Below are 19473 nucleotides of genomic sequence, written 5' to 3'. Positions count from 1 at the left end.
AGATTTACAACAAGTCAAGTGGTTCTTACAAAGCCTCATGTGATGCTCCTACATCATCAAGTGAGAAACAAGCTTTCAATGAGGAATTGAGCCTAATGGTGAAGAACTTCAACAAGATCTACAAGAGTAGAAGCAAGGAAAGAAGTTCCAAGTCAAGGTCCTACAATGACAAAAGATCTTCTAGTCATGAGCGTAATTGCTACAATTGTGGAAGACCCGGACACTACTCCAATGAGTGGACGGCTCCCTACAAAAGAAGAGAGGACTCACCTAAAAGGAGAAGTAGAAGAGAAGAATCACCTCCAAGAGAGAGGAGTAGAGATGATCATTATGAACAAATAACCTCTCGCAGAAGCAAGGATTTAGAGAGGAAAGACAAGTCATCAAGGAGCTACATAAAATGAAGACATCAAGCTCATGTTGGTGAATGGGTATCCGACTCCGACTCCGACCACCACGCCGAGAGAAGTTATCACTCCGACTCCGAATATACTCAAGATGAAGGTGTTGTCGGTCTAGCCCTTGTGTCAACCAACTCCTATGACATATTTGACTCACCAAATGAAGTAATTGGAAGATCCTTCATGGCTAAAGGCCCAAAGGTATCACATCCCGAGTATGTTGATTTCAATAGTGATTAAGATGATTTGCTAGGTGATGATGATTTACTTGTTGACAACTCTAGTGATGAAAACTATGATGAACTTGCTATTAATGATGCTAATCAAGATAAAATGAACGACGATGATAAGAAGGAAATTGAGCATCTAACTAAAGAACTAAACACTCTTAAGGTAGCTCATGAAACTACCTTAGAACATCATCGAGAGCATTTAAAGACTCATGAGAAGCTACGCTTTGAAAACCTCAACCTAGAGCAAGAGCATGGGCTCTTAAAAGCAATCTATGATGATCTTCACAAGAAAATTTCTTCTTACATTTCCATGCGCTTACTCTTGTCTACTTACATGCCACATGTAAAATCTAGCAACAAGGGTAAGAAAGATTTCTTCTTCTAGTAGTAACAATAATCATGCCAAATCCAATATTGTTGCTTCTAGTAGTTCTCTTGATTCCACTAATGATTCTCTTAGCCAAGTTACACTTGAGCAAGAAAATATCTTATTGAAGGGAATTATAGAGAAAGGTGTTTACAAGAGCCTTGCCGGAAGTAAGCAATTTGAGGAAATTGTAAGAAAGCAAGGAAGGCACCAGAAGAATCAAGGAGTTGGTTTTGAACGAAAGTTCAATGCCAATGGAGTTGAGTGGGAAGAATATCAATACCCAAAGACGAAGTTTGTCCCTCAATAAGATAAGTATGATCCTACTTCCTTAAAAGGAACACAAGGTCAAGATGATCTTCCACCACAAGACCACAAGCAAAAAGGCAAGGACATGCTTCAAGAGGAGATTGATGCATTTGAAGAAGCTCCCAAGGACTTGGTCAAGTGGGTTCCCAAGAGTACATCAAGTTTAACTTCATCAAGTATGACTACAACTCCAAGGATCCCCATCAAGATGATGTGGATCCCCAAAAAGAAGAACTAGAGAGTTCTTGAGGGTGACTCCGCCAACATACTTCGCTCATATCATTTTGGCGAGAACAAGTGCAACAACTTCCGCACCTTACACTAGTTCAAGGAGTCACAAACCCTCTTGTTGGTAAGACAAGGGACAAGGTAACCTCATGCTTTCGTGGACATCATCTTGTGTGTACTTCACTCTATGTCTATGGATATCCTTGGTTGTTCCTTGTGGGACTAACCCATGTAGGTATTGAAAGTGCAACTCACTCCAATGGATTTCTCCAAATGATCTACATCAACATTGACCATCCACATCTTCAACATCTACATGAAGTCATCATAGACAAAACCCAAGGTTATTTCATCCCTCTTAGGGGGGATATCACATCCAGGGGAAGCTTTACTCTAAGAATTGAGCTAAAAGCAACTCTAATGGTGTGAACACAACAATGCTTTATGTAAAAGTGGTAACCCCACTTGTGCTTAAACGATGAGTATGACCTATGATCAAATGTTCTCATTTGACTCCTCAATCAATATAATCATATATAGATGACCTACTCATCGCCAATCGCTTGATAGATGCTAGAGTGTTTGTGCATGCTTGCCACATGTTTTATTTTCCATCTTATTGTGTGAGCATGTTGGTTGCATAATTTTCTCCATTCAAGGACATCCATTTGTTGTTTAGATTATTTTGTTTTTTTGCCAAATGGATGGACAAGAATGCCTAAGAACTTCCTCTAGCTATCTATGCTTTTCTTGTCTCAAACTCTATTCATGCTACATCACAAAGTTTGATCAAGTCAGATTCGAACCCTTTGGGTGAGGAGCACTTGGAGTCACCGATTCTTCATAGACTTAAACTTCCAAAACCTCTTTGTGTATTTCGGTCTGATCGATTCACCCCTTTCGGTCAAACCGAGTTCATTGAGTTGATCTAGGTTTCAATCTCAGTGCAACCAATTAGAACCGTTCGATCACATCTAGTTGCAGTAGCCGCTTGCGATTCTGCATCTCGGTGCCACTGAGTTGTTCCACTCGGCCACACCGTCAGGGTCAGGATATATATACCCATGGGTCAAATTTTGGAAATTCCTCGGAAACCTTTTCGCTCGCATGTGTCCTGCTCTGCTGACTCGGGTCTCCGGATCATCTCCTCATCGCCAGCGACCTCCCGCCGCTGGTCTCCGCCGCCGTCAACGGGAATCTTCACCGTCGTTGCCGCCGTAGTGAGCTCATCGCCAAGTTAGGGTATGAGTTTGATCCTTTGTGCAATCTTTACCTCTGATTCTTAGCACAAAGTCAATGCCATGATTCTTACCAAGTTTGAGATTGTCCTATCCAGGAATAATTCCCTTTAGATTAGTTTTGATTCGAAAATTTAGGGTTAGGGTTCCGCCGAACTCATCTCGGATCGACCAAGTTGTAGAAATCGGTCTCACCGGTTTGGCTTAGGCCATTTGTCGTGGTTTTGTCATGGCAGATGTCCTCGTGAAAGGACTTCGTCGTGGAGCCATCGCTACGGGTTAGCTTAAAGGGGTTAAACCGGACAAGGGACACGAAGGTTTTTATACTAGTTCGGCCCCTTCGATGAAGGTAAAAGCCTACGTCTAGTTGTGTTGGTATTGCTGGGATTTCGATGACCAGGGAGCGAATCTTCTTGCCTGGCTCTCGAGTTGTTGTGTATTGTCCCTAAACCGCTGCTGGGTCGTCCCTTTATATACATAGGTTGACACCCGCCAGTTTACAGAGTCCCGAGGCTGGATCATAAACGTGTCCGGCTCGGTCTCTATCCTTCGTATCTTGCAATGCAAGTTACGTAATAAGGTCGGTCTACATCTACAGGCCTTAACTCGCCTTTGGGCCTTGGGACTTCGTAAAGCGCCATCATTCCTACGTCTTCATGGGCTTCTAATCTTCATAAAGTTAATCCGGCTACTCCTGGCCGGTTTACGTCCAGTAGTAATATCCCCCACATTAGGCCCCAGATTGGTTTGAACTTGTTCATGTCAATCTTCAACACTTAGAAAAATTTCTCCTTTGCATCTTCACCTTGATCTTGTAAACCGTCGTTACGTCATACTATAGAATCATGATAAACCGCCATGACATCACTTTGTTACTTAAAAATGATATATCTCACCTTCAGTTAATGAGCCTCCAACAATCAATGCAACCGCTCCTGTTAGGTATCCAATATTCCGGCTCCTCGATTCTCGTGCCTGTCACCTCCCCCCTTTACCTTATAAATAGGGCCAAGGGTCATTTCCTTTTTTTCCCCTCCGTCTCTTCGCTTCTTATTCCTCCTCGCGACACCCCTGCACCCGAGCGTCGCCACCATCACCGAGCTCCGCCTCTGCATCTCCTTCGGCCGCTGCATCGACCTGATCGCACCAGAGAGTCGTGGCATATCTCCGCTGCTTCAACGGCCGCTGTAAGTCTTCCCCTTTCCTCCTCTGTAGATCGATCTAGGGTTTCAATGTTCAACAAAGTTCATCGAAACTCCGGCTGTTCTTCCCTATTCCTCCTCAGTCCATAGATGAAAGACTTTAAGCTTGATGTATTCTGTGTGGTAGTTATATCATTCCTTGTCTTTGCTATCAAAACAAACCCTAATGCACATAAAAACCGATCTGGACGTTTTTTTTTGACCTGGAAGACTGCAGAGCTTACACCCCACAGCATTTTATTGAAAGAAGATAGAGAACAAGTACAAAGTTCCTCAAGAGGAGGAACAAAGAGGAAGAAAAGGCTATACTAGAAAGGCTATATAAAACTAAGAAAATAAAGGAAAAAACACTACAAAGTAAAGCTAGGAGAGAAAGAAGGTACAAAAAAAGATGCCCCTCAAGGAGGCAGGAAATCAATCCATTTGAGCAGAGCCTCCTTGTATCTGGTCTTGATCCGGTGTGAAAGAAGAGTAATATCATGAATAAACCCATTTCTCCACTGCCTAAAAGTTGGGTTGACATGCCTAAAAGCCCTGTCATTCCTAACTTTCCAAATATTCCACCATGCAAGAAATACCACCTCTGAGAAAAAAAGGCTTATTAAACTCCTTTCTTGCATGTAAGGCAATTTGCACCATATCATTGCTATCCAACCACGAAACTTGCAGGTAGCTCCAGATTCTCATACTGAAGTTACATTGGAAGAACAGATGGTTCCTATCCTCAATTACTCCAGTCGGGCATAGGACACAACTAGGGCCATCATCAATTCTCCAATGGCGTGTTGGATCATATCCTTGGTGTTAACTCTATCCATAATGACCAACCAGGCAAACATTTTAATTGTCATGGTACAACAACTTTTCCAAACCCAGCTAAGAATAGGATTGGCAATAACAGGCTGATGGACAAAGTCATAGTACTTTTTTGCCGAGTATTCCGCCTTCTTCCCGTGCCTCCAAGCCCAGATATCATTACAACCATTGTCCAAGGAAGTCACAGATAACAAGCTTGATAGCTGATTAAACTCCCTAAAAGCCAGTTCAGACAATGGTAAAGAAAACATTTGCTGCAAATTTCCTGCCTGTACCACTTCCATGACAGAAAGGTTCTTCTGCAGGCAAAAAGAGAAATGCCTTGGAAACCTTTCTTGTAGAGGAGTGCAATACTGATCAATCTCCCAATGATCAGACCAAAATAGAACAGAATCCCCCTTGCCAACAATGACAGAAGTAACAGCCCGATACTTGTCAATTAATTTACAAATGTCCCTCCACCAGAATGAGCCACACAGAATAGTGTCATGAGGAATTCTCTGAAAGTAATATGAGTCCCACACCAAACGAACCCATTGAACATATGCTTTGTTATAGAATTTATTGAGGTACTTAAGGAGCAGTGCATCATTCTGTAGTCCCAAATTTAGAATTCCAAGCTCCCCTTTCATCTTAGGCCTGCAGACAAGGGGCCAAGCAGCCAAAGAGTGTCCCTTCTCCTGACCATATTTCCTCCAGAGGCACTGTCTTTGAATCCTTTCTAACTGCTTTAGAATGCCCTGTGGTAGAGATAGACTGCAAAGGAAGAAAATAGGCAATGAAGATATCACTGAATTTACCAGCTGCAACCTACTGCCTTGTGGTAGAAACCAGGAACTAGCAGTTAACCTTCTTTCCATGCAGTCCACCAAAGGTAGAAAATCAACAATTTTGGGTCGAGTGGTTCCAACAGGGAGTCCCAAATAAGTGAAGGGCATAGAACCAAGTTGGCAACCAAACTGAGCAGCAAGTGCAGAGGCAACAGAGGCTTCCACATCGATTGGGTACATTGAGGACTTATGGAAGTTGATTTGCAGTCTAGTTGCCAAGGAAAAGGAGTTGAGCACTGACTTGAGGACCTCCAACTGAGCTGAGTCAGCATTCACAAACAACAAGGTATCATCTGCATACTGTACAACTGGATAATCAGGATCATGTGTTGGCAATGGCAAGGTAAGTAGGCCCCTACATAGAAGATCATTTATCATGGTTTGCAGAAGATCAGCAACAATCACAAAAAGCAAAGGAGAAATAGGATCTCCTTGCTTTACACCACATTTGCACTTGAAATGATTTCCAGGAACACCATTTAATAGGATACAGGAGGTTGCAGAAGATAATAGCTGCTGAACCCATTTAATCCATTTGCTATCAAAACCTTTTGCTACAAGGATTTTTAAAATTGCCTCATGCTGGATAGAGTCAAAAGCTTTTTCAAAGTCAAGCTTGAGCAATATGATTGGCTTCTTGGAATGGTTGCATTGATGAATATACTCAAAAGTCCAAGCAATACAATCCTGAATTGTTCTTGATTTAATGAAGCCATACTGATTCTTATGAACACAGTTGGTGATTTCATCCTGAAACCTGTTAGCTGCCAGTTTAGTCAGAAACTTCAGTCCCACACTTGTCAAAGAGATTGGCCTAAAATCTCCAACACCCTCAGGTGTCTGCTTTTTTGGGATTAAAGTAATGAAAGCTTCACTCAGGTTTTCCAAAAGAGTAGTTCTTGCATGAAACTCATTTACCAACCGAATAAAATCACTGGAAATGATTGACCAACATCTCTTCATGAAAAGACCATTAAAACCATCTGGCCCTGGTGCCTTATCAATGGGCATTTGTTTTATGACCTTTTCAATCTCTTGCAGCTGAAAAGGTTTTGTGAGCACCTCAAGACCTTGCACTTTTGGGATTAATGAGAGTATTTAATTACCCAAAAAAATTGTCTTAACAGTTCCCATTCCGCCCTTGAAAGCAACGAAAAATTCCTTAGCTATTTCCACATGATTTGAAGAAATTGTTCCATCAGACAGTTGTAGACTAGCAATAGAATTCTTCCTATACCTCTCTGTTGCCATGGCCTGGAAGAATTTTGAATTTTCCTCCCCCACCTTGATATATCTGATAGTACACCTTTTCTTCCAGTATAAAAACTGCAAATGTAAAAGGTGTTCATGATGCATCTTACATATCTTCCTGAAGTTGTGTTCAGGTATGGATAGGGGCCTCCAATCCTCCAAATCATCCAGCCACAGAATTACCCAATTGCACTTTTCAATCAAAGATTTGATGTGTGAGAGTCCCTTCTGCCATTTCTTGAGTGCAAACCTCAAGGATTTCAATTTGTCCATAATAAGTGCAGTTATATGAGTCTTATGTGAAGGTTTGTTCCAAACCTCCCTCACACAGTCCATGAACCCTGGCTGATGCACCCAATAGTTTTCAAACCTAAAGATATGTGCTTTAGGAATGGTGGTGCAGATAGAAATTACACAAGGAACATGATCAGATGCAGTTCTAGCAAGAGGTAAAACTTGTGTCAGGGGATATTGAGTTATCCAACTTGCAGAAGTAAAAAACCAGTCCAATTGCTCAAGAAGTGGAACATCCTGCATGTTTTACCAGGTAAACCTTCTACCTTTTAAAGGAAGTTCCAGCAGACCTAAATGGCCAATTATCTCATTAAATATAAAAATATCATTAACATCCCCTCCCGGAAGATTACGACTGTCCATGGACCTGATAAATTAAAATCTCCCAATAACAGCCATTTTTGTTCAGGTTCCACCTGAAGGTTATACAACCAATTAACAAACTCAGCCCTCAATACATGCTGACAAGGCCCATAAACATTCACTAAAAACTATTGGTCGTTATTATGCACCAAGGTGAAAACTGATGACAATTGCAAAAGGCTTTACTTCAATTAAGGCACCCTTAAAAACGTCTGAACGCCACACTGTCAGAATACCACCCGAGGCTCCTCTCGAGGGTGATTCAATGAACTGATCAAAACCCATAGGACAAATGCTCTTAATTAATGAACAAGGACAATCTGACAACTTAGTTTCTTGCAAACAAGCAACCGCACACTGGCTTTCAGAAATTTTCTCCCTAACAGAGCGCTGCTGTGTTTCAGAATTTAGACCATGAACATTCCAACAAAGCACCTTCCAATTACGCATAGATCTTTGATTCATGAGATAACCAAAAGCGAAGTATCAACAACTGCATGACATACAATGCCATACACCCAACGCCATAACAAACAAAATGCATCCAGTTCTGACCGCACAACATAAAGTTTAGAACGACATAAATGACAGCGAATTTAACAGGCTCGCTACACCTAGCTAAAGTTTTAAACAGCGATATTTAAACACCACTGGAGGAGGAGTCGTCCTTGGGATTAGCCATAAGCTTCTCCTTGGATAGCAGGTTGGGGTTGATCTCCAGCTCCGCTCCAATTGCTTGTAGCACGTTGACAGGCGTGGGTGGAGGAGCATCTTCAGACTTGCCATCATCAGCAGCGTCGTGAGGGGTGGGCTGGGCCTCCACTTGTATGGGCTTGGACCGCGGACGCCTTTTGGTGGGCTGGAGGGAAAGCTTCTCAAAACACATAGGTTTGAACCCATCCAGTTTTGTCGCGCTTCTCGTACATCTCTGTATAGAAGTATCCACTAAAGGAGCCACATTCTTCCTTCTTCTTGTCTGCTTCTTGTCCTTGGCCTGCGCAGAAGAAAAAACCACAGAAGAAGAGGAGTTCTCCTCCAGGATGCCAGACACAACATCTTCATGGTGCATCTCTCCAGTCCCATCAAAATCAGACACTGCATTATCATTAGCACTGAGAACCTCGTCAGAAGAACTTCCAAAAAGAGCTCTGGCAACTGGTCGTTTAGCCACAATAGGGTTCCTTAGAGCAAGGCTACTGGGCAAGCTTGGCACCAAAGAAGACATCATCTGCGAATCATCAAAGGCAATGGTCCATGTGCGCTTGGAGTATGTCCCTGTCCCAAGTAGCTTGAAGAAGATAGGTCTAGGCACCTCCTTGACAGCAAATTCAGGTAACAGATTTTCAAAAGATCTCTTCCAGATCATCTCTGGAGGAAGAGGTGGCTCAAGCACAATCCTTGCCATGCCAATGAATATTTGATGTTGCTGAACGATAGGAGGTTGATAATGAACAATTGCCAAAGGATTTTCCTCAACAGCCTGCTGCACATTGTCCTGTAACTGCTGAGCCGGCTGCAATTGATTTTGCTCCTCAAAATGAATCTCCGCATGTTGTTCCACAGACCCAAAGCCCTCCGGCTGATCAATGACAATAGAAACCTGATCCTTCTCAGGCACAATAGATTGTGGTGGCTGCTGATGCTCATCCTCATTATCCCCCAGTTTGCATTTCCCCATCCCACATCATCTATGTTATTTTCCTGAGGCAATGGAGGTGCTAGAGGCGCATCGTTCCACCCCAGCATCGGATATGGCGGAAGAACAAACATCAAATTATCTTGTAGAAGATTTCCAGGCAAAGGGTGTGGATTTCCATCCAGCGGCATCGGATCTTCATCGTTTGGCATCTGGTCAGCAAAGTTAGCGCCCAGCACATAGCAAGCAACAGTCCAGGAGACATGAGCTCCTCCCCATTCTGCATAATCTCCAAAGACCACATCACGTGGCACCAATGGCGTGTCAGGGAAACTTGCCTCCACAAGAGTCCGAACCAAATATGGATCCTCACTATCCCACGAATGAAATTTCCCAATGGTGCCCACCGCCTGTGATATGAACTTCGTATTGCGGTAATCAAGAGGAATACCAATGAACATGAGCCAACCCTTGCGAAACCCATGATTCCCCTTAAAATTCTCACTCTCATCATGTTTCAAAAATCTAACGAAATGATCATTACCCAGAGGAAATGGGGCATGCTGAATCAATGTATATCTGACAGATGGATCCCTGACTTGGAATAACCCTACCCCATGAAACCAAGGCTGAGCGGAGAGAACCATAGTACCTCTTTTCTGAAGAAACTGAACAATCTCATCCCTGACCGGCCCAAGCGGACCCTCTGGAGCAGGCATGACCTCGGCGACCATGTAATCCTCATGGTGGCGAGGAGGACGAGTCACATGCATGATGAAGGTGCGAGGAAGCCGCCTTTCTCCACCATCGATGATGTGGTGGCCTGCCAGAACGAAACGCTGTGGATCAGGCTCATAGTTCGCCATAGTCGGCCGCTTCTGGGAGGGGATGGGGTTTTCTTTGGGAAGAGGAGGGGGGATTGGTGCAATGAGGGCGGCGATGATGGGACTGGGCAAGCTATCCCAATAACTGCGGCACCATTCCCCTGACCGGCAGCGTTTTCCGATATATTCATGCTTTGTTGCAGAGAAATTGGTCGCCAAGCCAATCCATTGGTGCGCGCGAAATCATTACAATCCCTGCTAAAGTGACCCGTGCATGAGCAAGCCGAGCAGACCGCTCGCATTCCACAAGAGGCTGCTAGGTGGCCCCTGCGATTACAGAGGGTACAAGTTAAAACTCGGTCCACCATGTCATTAACCATGGCATCAAACTGTTGTGCTGCTTCTTGCGTGGTGGGTATTTCCTGTATAGGGGTTGGTGGGCTTGGGCCAGTAGATGTTTCCAACATCTCAGAAATTGGGGTATTCTACGACGAGGCAGGCCCGTTAACCAAAGAACCAGAGATTGGCCCAACAGATAAATCTGGAGACACTAGGCCAGAACGGTGTGCGTCCGAAGGGGGTGGGCTAGATCCCAATATACCATTTTGAACTGGAGAAATTCCCGCTTCCGCAAATTGTGCAGAAAGATTACCAGAAACCACGGGCCGCGGATCCACAGTTATCAGATCAAGTGTGGACGACGTGGTCGACCGGTGCAACTCCGGCAACGGTTGAATAGTACCAAACACGATAGGCGGCCGAGCCACCGTCCAATGCAAGTCAAGGGGGGGGGGGCGCTTGTCTAATAGCAACACGCTCATGAGCAGATAGATTATAACCACCATCCATAATAGTATCAATGCAATTTTGAGAAGCAGGATATCTATAACCTTTGCAGGCAGTATACTTTTCAAACGTGGCAAAAGACAATTTCTTGCGAAGAGTGGTAGCTGACTTAAGAGAAGATCTAACTGGAGGCTTATGCATGGCCAAAAGACCCAAAGAAGATCTACGTTTAGTAGGACTAATCAAAATCCACTCAGCATCACATTCCTTACGCCAGATCTTAAGTTCCCGAACCCAATTAGGTCCTCCATTGCCCCAAAGATTGAAATAACATTTGAACAGATCGCAAGCAAAAGAACGCAGATCCACAATAATAAAACCAACTTGCTTGCATGAGACTTGGAAAGAGAAAACCTTGTCTTTGACGTGAAGAACCCGTAGATCAATAGCCGATCCACCAATTGCAGCCTCCAAAGCTGCCGCCACAGACTCCTCCGACAATCGGAACGCGTGACGGCTAAAGGACACAATTAATGTGAAAGCCCTCCTTCATCCCATTGGATGGATCGTTTGACCAGTGGATCTGAAAACCTCATCATAAAAAGCCATACCCTTGGATAAATCCAAGCCAAGGGTAGATCCACCGGACGGACCCATAGGAGATGGGTATTGCCTTGATCCAGAAGAGACGCCGGAGAGGATGATCGGAAGGGATCCACAGATTAGTGGAGGATGATGGAGATCGCCGGAGGTGAGGTCAGAGCCGTGGTGGGTGGTGGGAGCGCCATCAAAGGCATTCTATTTTATGCCGCATTGTGATCTGGACCTTTTTGCGAATCACTTCGGGACCAACCTTTTTAGGTCTGAATCTTTTTGCTTTGCTGACCTGTGGTAGATCCAAAACGCGAATGTGATCTTTGCGAAATCTGTTTTTCCTCACTTAGCCATTTTTAGATCTGTACCTTCTATATAACATGGACGGTTTACCCTTGTATAGAGTAATCTATTATATACCATTAGTCCCCTTGTAAACCAGCAATCCCTTTATCTCCGTTGTCATACTCCGGTTTAATAGTATGTGTATACCTCTGTTTCTGCTTATCGCTTTGTCATTCATGATTGTATCAGCCTCCGATTTTACCAATTTCACATACTTGGATTCCTTTATCCTGTTGTACCTTATGCATCACTATAAATGAATTGTAAACCATCATTTCCTTCCAGCTTTTTCACTTGCGATGGCCAAGCAGTTTTATTCCTGTAACTGGGCTCCCTCCCGGGTTACCGAGGAGCAACTGAATGAAATGGTCAAGATCGGAACCTTACCAAAGAAGAATGAGATCCGGTGGCGAGTTCCTGGACCGGAAAATCCTCCCACCCCTAAGCAGGGTGAGGTAGTGGTGTTTGTTGATCACATGGGCCGTGGTTTCAAACCGCATGGATCAAAGTTTTTCCGGGATGTACTTGCCAGCTTTCAACCCCACCCTCAAGATATTGGACCCAACTCGGTATCCAATATATGCAACTTTCAAGTTTTCTGTGAAGTGTACGTACAAGAAGAGCCAACTGTTGAGCTGTTCCGGGACTTCTTTCTTCTGAACCGGTGCACTGAATTTGTAGACGGACCCAATACTGAACTTGGTGGCATCTCCATTCAGAAAAGAAAAGAGGTTGAATTTCCTCACAGCAAGCTGCATAGTCACCCCAAAGAGTGGAATCAAACTTGGTTCTACTGTAAAGACACCTCCCCTGAAGATGAGAATCCTCTGCCAGGTTACCGTGCCCACCGGTTTGCCAATACTCATCCACTTCCACAATGTCTAAGTGCCCAGGAACGGGCCCCGTATGCACCTCAACTCGCCAAGCTGAGAGCCTTCTTGGCCAACGGTTTAACAGGTGTAGACTTTGTCCGTTGCTGGATACCCTGGAGTATCTTGCCGCTCAGTCGCCGCTCCCGCTTAATGTGTGAGTACACTTGGGAAGCAGAAGACTCCCAACATCATATCAATATTCAACTAACAGATGAAGAAGTCACTGAGGCTGTCAAGAAGATATTGAACGAATCGGAAGCTGTCTATCGCCAAACCGGTTTAGAACCTTTTTACACACAAAACAAACTGTCTGCTGTAAGTATTGTTCTTCCGCTTTACACCTGATATCTTTATACTTTCCAATCTTTGAATACTCTTCTGCTTGTTTTTAAACAGGGTGATGATCCGTTCTGGAAGAAGAAACCTCAAGAGAAAGCGACAAAACCTTCCCTCCCTAAAACCAAAGCCTTCAAGAAGACCACAAAGCGGAAGGCACCTGAACGCATCAGTATGGAACTGGATGACGATCCGGATGAACCGGAAGTTGAGGTAGAACTTGATTCACTTGGTTCACTTTTCATGCATCTCATTGACAATGATACTTATCAGGAGGACGTTGAAGGCAGCCAAGCCGACGATGCAGAGGTAATTATCCTTTCGTCCGGTTCAGACTCCCTGCCAACACAAAAAATCCGTCAAGCGGTCCGGAAAGTAAGCTTTTCTTATCCTCTTGCTCACTTGGATCCAACATTTATTTTGAAGAAGCAGTAGCATGAGGCTCGCCGCACAACCCGTCACAGCGGCCAAAAGGTCACTTCAACCGGTTTACCAGAGACCCCGGTTCGAAAGCGCCGATCTGAGGTCTCACCCACTTCTGACACTTCTTATCCCAAGGCAGGCTATTTCCGACAACCTCTTAATCCGTCCGATTCGAATTATCAGGTGACACCTCCCTCCTCTCCTGGCGAGTCAACAGCAACACAACTCCCTCCTCTCAAAACCGTAGCTGGGTAAGTACTTCACCCTTTCTTTTGATGTTTCATACTTTATATGTTGTGCTAACCTTTGCATCTTGTTTTATTTAGAGCCAAAGCTAGACCCAGCAAAAAGGCTCGGGTGAATAATCCGCCCGAAGACCAGGTGGTTACTGAATTGGAGCAGACTGCTGAATAGGAGGGTCCAAATCCTGAAGCTACCTTTGATGAACCACCCCCTCAAGATCACAATACTGATGAACAAGCAGAAGTTGATGTTGCTGTGCCTGATGATGAACCGGCAAATCCAATCCGGACTGGTAACAGATCTTCTAGTCTGGTGAGAGCTACTGACACTCCATCAACCCCAGAAAAGGCTGCTGGAGACAAAGAAGGCGAGGTTATCATTACTGGTATTGGTCACACCTCTCCTAGCCATCCTATAATCTTGGCCAAACAGAGTGCCAAGGAAGAGTGTGCTGCCATGGAAGAAGGCAAATGGTGCACCGACTTGTCCAGCTACGCCCATCTCAGTGCTCAAGAACTCCACTCTGGTTTTCTAAACCGTCTGCACTCAAACCGTGATTATGAAGCCGGTTTGGTGAACCTGATGAAGGAACGCTATGAGGTATTTTCATCACTTTCCCTTTCTTAAATCCAAAGTACAAGTATCAACCCAAGTAGCCCCCAAGGGCCAGTTTATGATGGCAATCATAAACCGGGACTTTATAATACTTTGACTCTTGCAAATCTGTCCTCCATATACTAACTGATCTTTTGAAGTAAACCAGACATGATTATTGTATTCCTGTAGTTTTCACCCGTGTAGTCCCCAAGGGCCGGTTTATCTTTCCAAGGTGAACCGGGTCTTTAATCCATGCATCCATTTGAACAGATGTACATTAGCCCCCAAGTATCAAGGATAATGCTTGCATTGTACTTGAGACTTGCAAATAAAATTTTGATGATAAAACAAATAGGCATTAGCCCCCAAGTACAAAGTGCATAACTTGTTATACGCTTGGTACTTCAAAATAGACATATCTCATTGCTGATATATCTTGCCTTTTGTGATGCCCCGAGACCGATGCGTCAGGTGTCTTCCAGTTATTCGCTGACGTTGCCATGTCATTTGCTTGCATGTTGCATTTCATCATGTCACCTCTTGCATTGCATCATGTCTTCATGCCATCATATCATTAATCTTATAACTTTATAAATAAATCGTATGGATCTTCGATCCATTTAAATTGAGGGAACTCACATGGTGGTTTCTCTTTAAAACTTATCCTCCCGATATTAGGGAGCTATAATAAATATTCCATTCTTATGGAATAAACCAAAACACACTTGCATCTTTCTCTTGCCATCGATCCCTTATCCAAGTGCATCACCCCATCACTAGTTTCTTTCTTTCAATTCTCACCCATTTATTGCAAGTGGCATTCTCCTCTTTCATAAAATGTTCAACTTTTCCCTATAAATACTAGACCATGCCAAGACCACCTCCTCCATTTTTTCAGGTCTTTTGGAAGTGTTTTGGTTGGGCTAAGGATTTATTCGAGTTTGAGTTATTTTCAAACTTGCATAAAATTGCAGCCTCTAAAAATTGCCAAGGCATTTTATTCAAATACTAGTTAAATCCAGGATCCCAGTGACATTTTTTATATCTTTCATTTTATTGCCAAGCCCCAGATTCTTTTCTCTTTGATCCTATCATTTTTTTTTTAAAAAACGTAAGAGAGAGAGAGCCTAGCTAGGCGTCTGGCCACCTGGGCCTCCCAACCATCCTCGCGGCCCATCCTTCCTATCCCTAGGCCCATCTCCTGCAGCCCACCTACTCTAACCCTAGGCGCATCCGAACTCTCTCCCTCGCAGACCGATCCCCATCCCCATCTGCTCGAACCCCCTCTCGATCTCCCTCTAGCGCCCCTCAGCCTCCCTCCTCCTTCGATCCAGGGAACCAGGCCGGTGCCTCGTCGGCCTCCTCGCTGCCATCGCGCCCCTTTCCATCAGCAGCTGCGCCCTCGTCCCGTCCCCCGCATCTGCCGACCTCCGCGCCCAGCAGGAAGTCTGCCGCGAGCTTGCCGCCGTGCTGCTTCGTCGTCCATGGCCACCGCCTCCTTGCCATGGCCTCCTGCCACAGAGCAGCCGCTGCCCGCGTCCACCTCCTCGCCCATGCCGCCCCGTCGCTCTCCCTTCACGTGAGCCGCCTCCAAGCCGCCGTCCTCCATGGCCACAGCCGGCCGAGCTCGAAGCTCCCTCCACGGCACCTCGTCGCCGGGCGCTGACCCCTTCTCTTCCTCCAGCTCCATCCGGCAAGGGCCTCACGCCCGCTGCCTCTCTTGTCGCGACCAAGACCACTTCCTCACGCCCCTGATCGCCTCGCCATGACCATCTCCTCCCTGACACCCTGGCTGCTGCTACAAGACCACCACGGCGCCATCATGGAGCCCTAGGGCCGAAGATGACCACGGCCGTGCATCTCTCCTTGTACCACTTTGGAGATCGAGACCATAAAAATCAAGACTGCCCCGGACCATGTTGTCTCGTCGGATCATCAAAAACCCCAGTTGTTGCCAAGTACCTTGACGCCCGATGCCTGGAACGACTACCGTCGCCAAAGACTCATGAACCAATAACTTCAAGTTCAACTATTGTCACAAGAACGAGACCGGCGGGTCCGAGGACCCCAAGTAGAACGACAACCCCGAAGGGATTCGAGTTCGTCAAGTTGACCTTCGGAACTGAGACCCTGGATTAGACAAGTTCCTCAAGGTGACCGCGAACATCTACGAGACATGCACGACTTCGAACCGTCTACCACGTCGAACATGTACGGCTACACGACGAACCGCCAAGACCCTGAACGACTACCGCCAAGAAAGTCTGTGAGTACAACTACTTTCATAACGCGTCATGTATGACTACCGTCGCTTGGGTTTGATAAGACTCTGAGTACCACTATGTTTGCCATGTACAACCACACCACGTCCGGACCAACAAGTGCCTTGAGAACGTATGTACCTCTTCCGTCGCCGAGGACTGAAAGTACCACTACGTCCCATCGAACCCGAACCGTCTCGTTTGCACGCTTCGAAGGTATAACCCCGAGACGACGTCCGTGAACGAATGCTTGCGATGTTTGAGATGCTCGTGTTTGCACCGTGTCCAAATTGTCACTCGTTTCCTTGTCGCCAACTCGTGGGACACCCGGAATCCGGGATCACCCCACCATCTCTAGCATATTTCGAACATCCGCACCCTTACTTCCTTTGCACCGGTATCTCCGTGAGCTACCGGAACCGATATGGTGTCGTGGCATCATTTTCGGATTCGTCGCCGTGGCACCCTTTCTTTCCACCATAGTGACAAATGCTTCATAATGCTCTTATCAACTTTTAATACAAAATGCATAACCTTGCACATGTCATCCGCATCATGATAACAACAATTAAAATGTTTAAAATTGTTGTTTGCTTTAAATTGCTAAATGCATATGGGGATTTATCGGAATTGTTGTTTGTTCTGGCCTCATTTAAACTTTTTAGATAGAGGTTTTACTTTTGCTTGTTCTCTTGCCATGTTTAACAACGTTTAATATTGTTGGGTATCTAAACGGGAGAGAACTAAATAATTGATTTGGTGTTCCGTCAATATGCAACTCGTTGCATATTGAGCTCCACTTAACTTGTAGAGTTGTTTATGCACTTTTTCATGGCATGCATATTTAAACCGGACATGCATTATACTTCGTTGTGCATCATGCCATGTTTATGTGGTGGTTGTTTACTATATCGTTTGCTTCTTTCCGGTGTTGCTTCTTCGGTTTAGTTCCGATAATGTCGCGTTTGTGAGGATTCCTTCAACTACGTCCGTTTTTCTTCTTCATGGACTCGTTCTTCTTCCTTGCGGGATCTCAGGCAAGATGACCATACCCTCGAAATCATTTCTATCTTTGCTTGCTAGTTGCTCGCTCTTTTGCTATGCCGCGATACCTACCACTTGCTATATCATGCCTCTCATATTGCCATGTCAAGCCTCTAACCCACCTTGTCCTAGCAAACCGTTGTTTGGCTATGTTACCGCTTTGCTCAGCCCCTCTTATAGCGTTGCCAGTTGCAGGTGAAGATGAAGTTTGTTCCATGTTGGAACATGGATTTGTTGGGATATCACAATATCTCTTATTTTAATTAATGCATCTATATACTTGGTAAAGGGTGGAAGGCTCGGCCTTATTACTGGTGTTTTATTCCACTCTTGCAGCCCTAGTTTCCGTCATACTGGTGTTATGTTTCTGGATTTTGCGTTCCTTACGCTGTTGAGTTATAATGGGAACCCCTTGACAGTTCGCCTTGAATAAAACTCCTCCAGCAAGGCCCAACCTTGGTTTTACCATTTGCCACCTAAGCCTTTTTCCCTTGGGTTCTGCAGACTCAAGGGTCATCTTTATTTTAACCCCCTGGACCAGTGCTCCTCTGAGTGTTGGTCCAAAACAGAGCCACTTGCAGCGCCACCTCGGGGAAACTTGAGGGTTGGTTTTAGTTGTACGTAGTGTTCATCCGGTGTGCCCTGAGAACGAGATATGTGCAACTGTTATCGGGATTTGTCGACACATCGGGCGGCTTTGCTGGTCTTGTTTTACCATTGTCGAAATGTCTTGTAACCGGGATTCCGAGTCTGATCAGGTCTTCCTGGGAGAAGGAATATCCTTCGTTGATCGTGAGAGCTTGTGATGGGCTAAGTTGGGACACCCCTGCAGGGTTTTAAACTTTCGAAAGCCATGCCCGCGGTTATGGGCAGATGGGATTTGTTAATATCCGGTTGTAGAAAACCTGACACTAAACTTAATTAATATGAATCAACCGCGTGTGTAGCCGTGATGGTCTCTTTCCGGCGGAGTCCGGGAAGTGAACACGGTCTTGTGTTATGCTTGAACGTAAGTAGCTTTCAAGATCACTTCTTGATCACTTCTAGTTCACGACCATGCTTTGCTTCTCTTCTCGCTCTCATTTGCGTAAGTGAGCCACCATATATGCTAGTGCTTGCTGCAGCTCCACCTAACTACCCCTTTCCTACCCATAAGCTTAAATAGTCTTGATCTCGCGGGTGTGAGATTGCTGAGTCCCCGTGACTCACAGATTACTTCCAAAACCAGTTGAGGTGTCATTGATACTAGTGCAGATGGCGCAGCTGAGCTCAAGTGGGAGCTCGATGAAGATCGTGTTCGTTGTGTTGTTTTGTTTCCTTTCGATCAGTAGAGGAGCCCAGTCGGGGCGATCATGGATCTAGCATTTGGGGTGGTCTTTCTTTATTTGGTTCCGTAGGCGGACCTTGATTGTATTCTGGATGATGTAATGATATATTTATGTATTGTGCGAAGTGGCGATTGTAAGCCAACTCTTTATCCCTTTCTTATTCAGTACATGGGATGTGTAAAGATTACCCCTCTTGCGACATGCCTACTATCCGGTTATGCCTCTAAGTCGTGCTCCGACACGTGGGAGATATAGCCGTATCGTGGGTGTTACGAGTTGGTAATCAGAGCCTTCCCTGACTTAGGAGCCCCCTGCTTGATCGAATCGCTGACATTGTTGAGTCTAGAAAAATGTTTTGAGTCTTATAGGATTATATATATCGGAGAGTAGGATTCTTTTTACTCCTCAGTCCCTTCGTCGCTCTGGTGAGGCCTCCTGACGAAGAGATTTGACTCTTCTCTCCTCAAATTTCACTAAAAAATTTAGGATCACGCGGGAATCTTGGAATCATTTCGATGGTTTTGTGACGAGAACATTGTTCTTTATGCCTCCTGACATATAGGGGTTGTGGCAGTGTCCCGGGGAGTTGAGCTCTGAGGTGTTGTCGTCACAATTTTATTGTTGCAGTTCTGGAATACCTGAGTTCGCCGAC

At 45.1% G+C, this 19473-nt stretch overlaps 1 pseudogene; it reads right to left on the bottom strand.

Moving 5' to 3' along the window:
• Positions 1-8172: 8172 nt before the first annotated feature.
• LOC147990533 (uncharacterized) lies at positions 8173-9380 on the bottom strand (annotated as a pseudogene).
• Between the last annotated feature and the right edge of the window lie 10093 nt (positions 9381-19473).

This window comes from Triticum urartu, chromosome 1A, assembly GCF_056163025.1.
Source record: "Triticum urartu cultivar PI428250 chromosome 1A, HENAU_Tu73, whole genome shotgun sequence".
NCBI classification, from domain to species: domain Eukaryota; kingdom Viridiplantae; phylum Streptophyta; class Magnoliopsida; order Poales; family Poaceae; genus Triticum; species Triticum urartu.
This window is presented reverse-complemented; position numbering and strand designations above follow the sequence as displayed.